Here is a 4,891-nt window from a genome sequence, read left to right as displayed (position 1 = left end):
TTTATAAATTTATTATGCACATAAAATGAAGAATAAAGCAAAGTCTAAATGAATGAATTTTGACTCAGAAAGTAGTTCCGTCTCTTCGTTGCGGAAGAGAATATGCAGCGTAATCATCTCTCTTTTGTTCTTCGCCAATTTGGCTGCCGGATTGACTTGTGAAGATCAATTTTTTGTTGGTGACATATTCATATGTGTACGCATATGTATGTTTGTATGCTTGTGATTTATTTGTTCGGCAATGTATGCAAATATATGTACATATAAGTATATATGAATGTATGAACATGCAAGTCAATGCGCGCACATGCGTATACATACACTCATATGAGCATGTGCAGATATACAAGATAGGATAGAAGATGTATGCCTTTTAACATCGTATACTATACAAATAAATATTTTTCTTACTGATAGAAATTAAAATAAAGAAAAATATTTATTAAGCTATTGCATAGATTTTATCGCAGCTTCTGAGCGAGGGGACCGAATGCAGAAATTTCGTAACGGAAGTATACCTGACGCTTAAAACGTCACACACAGGTGACGCTGTGTGGCGTAAAAAACACATTGCGGTGACGAAAAATGTTGCATACCACAAAGGCGGTAGTGTCTGGATGCAGGATGACTCATGAGCGAAATAAAATAAAAAAATAAGATTATAATTGCTTAAGTTGATACAGCATACTATGCAATAGCTTTACCGCGGCAGTCCTCGAGTGCCACACGTCTTTTGTTATAGTATACGATGTTAAAAGCAAAAAATTAAAAATTTATTCTGTCGGGATTCGAACCTGGGACCTATGTTAGCATCTTGACCTTCCAAGCGCTTACCACCAACACCACCATTGACAATTAGGTTGCGCTGACTTAAGTATGATGTGGTTATGAATGCAAGAAACATACGATGGGTTCTAATAATTTTGTTTAAGTATAGAATATACATACTTTGTAGAACATTTGCTTTCGCAATAAATTTATCACAGCAATACATATGCATAATATGTATATACATATACATAACATTGCTGTGATGCCCTGAGAAGTATAGTCTTAATAAATTTATTTTTAATTTTTTGCTTACTAATAGAAATTAAATTTATCACAGCAATATTATGTATATGTATATTGCTGTGATAAATTTATTTTCTATTAGTAAGAAAAAATTATTTATTAGTATAGATTTCCAAAAGCACAGAAATTATTCTGTGAATTTATTCATTAAAATCGCCACTCAGAAGTCGTTTTATACCTTGTAAGCGAGCGATTTTCTTAAATCTCACGCTCCCAGATAAAACGATATACCTAGTCCTCGTGGGTCAATTTCAAAAACCACAGAAATGATTCTGTGTGATTCTGAAAGGCCAACGCAGAGTATTTCAATTAAAAGTCACACAAAATAGTTGAGAATTCGCAGAAAGGCAAACGAAAGAAAAAGAAGTATAACTTCAATAATGCACAAGCATACAAACATACATATGCGCACACATGTGAATATGTCACCAACCAAAAATTGAAACATTGTTCTACAAAAACAACAACAGCATAAGCACGGCAACATTGTGATGTGTTGTTGTGTCGGCCGAGCTGTGCCGAAAGAAACGAACAAACGATCGCCGATTGTCACCGCTTCGCTTGCTGCTCGCACATCTTCGCAGACAAGGTTGCGTTACATTCATATGGATGGAGCGAGGTTGCGCAACTTTGCGTTACTTTTATATGGAAGGTTGCGCAACCAGAATCTATCGCAACCTTTTCCGGCGTCGTATAAGAAGTATAACTTCAAAAAATAATTAAAAAGTATTTAAACTTACTTTAGAATAAAAAGGAGGCTGATATTTCACTTGAGTTTTAAATAAAAAAGCATGCGCTTTTAGAAACACTTTAGTATGTATACGTTTTTCTAGCAAAGCAAAACGCAAACCACTTTATATATTATTCAAACTACATGTAATATTTGCTGGTAAATATATGTACATATCATACATAAATACTTATCAAAGCTTGTTGAAAATAATTATTGAAATAAACATATATATGAACGTATAACTTGCACTACAGCTTTTGAATTATTTTTATTTTTCTAAAAAAGATTTTTAAAATTTTAACTGTCTTCCTGGACCGTATGCTACTTTCTGCCATAAGTTCTGTTACAAGTTCAGGCTATTACAAAGCCACAATAATAACATGCATATTAACTGAATGTTGTACAAAATTTTATTAGAAACGGTGACCTTTTTACTTTTACATAAGTAATCAAACTATTCGGCACGCACTGCTTCTATTGGTATTGCCGTCGCTGCTTGAACATTTAGGCTTCGCACAGAATTGATTTTCTGTTTTTTCCCATATAGTATGGTTACTTGCTTTTAGCTAGCACAATCTTTTAGTATTGCTTTCGATAAAAGTAGACAGGTGGTGCATTCAAAAGGTTTGAGACATGCGATCGGTTATAAAATTCGCAATGGGCTAATAAGGGTTCTAAGTGCACCTGAAATTTAATATACATATGTGACAACCTGTTGATTGGCTGTTCGTCAAGTGTTGATCAAAATCAACTGTGTTACGAAGTAGATGCAACTGAAATTGCAGTTGTGAAATAGTCCAGGTTTTGTAATATATATAAAATAACGAATCAAATGTATAGACAATGAAAGTTTTTAATATGCAAGGTACTACAGTTGGAAGTATACAGCTTTGAAGAAACTTTGACCTTGAAAATGGGGACCAATTAATCGAAATTTTGTCCTACTTTGTAGGGAGTGTATATTTTTTTACATTTCTTCTATGATTTATAAAAAAATAAAATCGACATCTCCAAAAACTTGCGAAATACGACTCTTCGCGTGAACATAGTTGCATGGGTATTTAAACACCTATCGGGCAGAAATGGGTTAAACGATTTTTATATTCGCTAATTCACCATTAATTGAAGGTAACTGATCATTAGGTATGATTATAAATTACTTCTGCATAATAGAAATATTTTTTGTCCGCAACCAGAAATTCAGCTGCTGGTACCTTAAGTAAAATTATCAAGTGAAAAATTAATAAACACATTTTAACGATATTCAACATAAAAAATTAATATAAAATAAAATTTAATATATGGGAAGTGGGCGTGTTTATTGTCCGCTTTTGCTCATTTTTACAATGTGATATGGGAATATGAAAATAATGTCACGTACCAAATTTTGTTGAAATCCGTCAGTCGGGTCCCGAGATATGGTATTTCACCAAAACCTGGGCGGTGTCACGCTCATAGTCCAATTTTCACATCAGCTCTCATGGGGCGCTCTCATACGATCTCGGTCGTTAAATTTAATGCCTCTGGCGTATTTAGTTATTGATTTATCGCAATTTTGGTAGTTTTGAGCAGTACTGTTGTTTAGGGAGTGAGCGGGATTATCCTCCGATTTCATTAATTTTCACACTGTCGATAGGAATTTTTATTAAAAACATTAAACTTATTGTAGGGCGAGGCTACTATTATTTTTCTAAAAAAATTTTCATACAGGTGCCCCTCGCTACCATGGTAATCTGTATGAAATTACAGCTTTATACCGTAATTGAGTGATTAGTTATGGCACTTTATATGTTTTCGGTTAATGATGATTTGTGGGCGAGGCAGTGATTCGATTAAGCCCATCATTGTTTTTGTACCAAGTTTCATCAATATATCTCAATTTCACGGATGGACGGATGGACGAACAGACAGACAATCAACGGGATTTCAACTTTTCTCGTCATCCTGATAATTTATTTATATTTATCCCTATATCTACATTTAGCGAAAAAAAACCCACGCACTCTACAAAGTGCTTTTATATAGAGCAAAACCTGGATTCATATCATTCTAAGATAAACATTTTTCTTTGAGGGACAACCAGTTTTATTTAGTTTATGTTTGAAGCATTTTTATATAAAAAACTTATAGTTTAACACTTGTTATAGATAAAAATGTAAAAATACTCACACAACAAACCACAGAAGTAAATATTGTTATGAACAATAATGTAATTTTTAAACAAGTTATTTACAAATTTTATGTTTTATATGCTTCTTATTTAGCATTAGAATATATAACGAATTAAAATAACATATTTTGTCTAAAAAACTTCTTAGTATTTTGTAGAACACCCCCTCCTCCTAATAACCTCGGCTATTTGTTTAGGCATGGATTCAAAAAAGCTTTAAAAAGTATTGTTATTAATTTCTTTATTCCGCACAGCTTTAACAATGTTTTCTATTTCTTTTCGACTTTTTGGACGCTTTTCTCTTATCATTTTGCCCACAATTTTGACCAGATAATGCCAGCAGTTCTCAATTGGATTGAGATCTGAACTGTTTCCTGGCCAAGTGAGTGACCCTATTCCATAAAAAATATTTTTGTTTTGAAACCTGTAAGTGTTTGTAATAAATTATTGAAAAATCTATTTCAATATTTTTGTGCTTTGGTTACCGCTTTGGCTCTATGACAAGGGGCTGAAATATCCTGAAAATAAACTTTTTGGGCGTGTTCGGACAGCTGTTCAATAGTTGGCAAAACGCCTTTTTTCAAAATTCCAATTTATATTTCGGCATTCACAGATCTCTTTAGAATAATTAGCGGCCCAATAGCAAATTTGGTTACAGCTCCCACACCATTAAATAAGGCCAATGCTTTACGGTGGGCCAAACACAGTTTTCCAAAAAACACTCGCCTTTCCTACGACGTACTGTGGCATTTCCGTCGGGTTCCAACAAATTAATTTTCGATTCATCGGAAAAAATAACATTTCCCCAATCTGATGTAGTCAAAGTTTTGTGTAATTTTACAAACTCTAGTCGGTATTTCTTCATTCGTATAATGAGAAGTGGCTTTTTGGCTGGACGTCGCGCTCGGAATCCA

General features: G+C 33.6%; 1 pseudogene; it reads right to left on the bottom strand.

The window, feature by feature from the left end:
- Nucleotides 1-1,229: 1,229 nt before the first annotated feature.
- Nucleotides 1,230-1,359, bottom strand: LOC125777921 (small nucleolar RNA U3; annotated as a pseudogene).
- Between the last annotated feature and the right edge of the window lie 3,532 nt (nt 1,360-4,891).

This window comes from Bactrocera dorsalis, chromosome 3 (genome assembly GCF_023373825.1).
Source record: "Bactrocera dorsalis isolate Fly_Bdor chromosome 3, ASM2337382v1, whole genome shotgun sequence".
NCBI classification, from domain to species: Eukaryota; Metazoa; Arthropoda; class Insecta; order Diptera; family Tephritidae; genus Bactrocera; species Bactrocera dorsalis.
The sequence above is the reverse complement of the archived record's forward strand: the minus strand, read 5'-3'. Positions and strand labels throughout refer to the sequence as shown.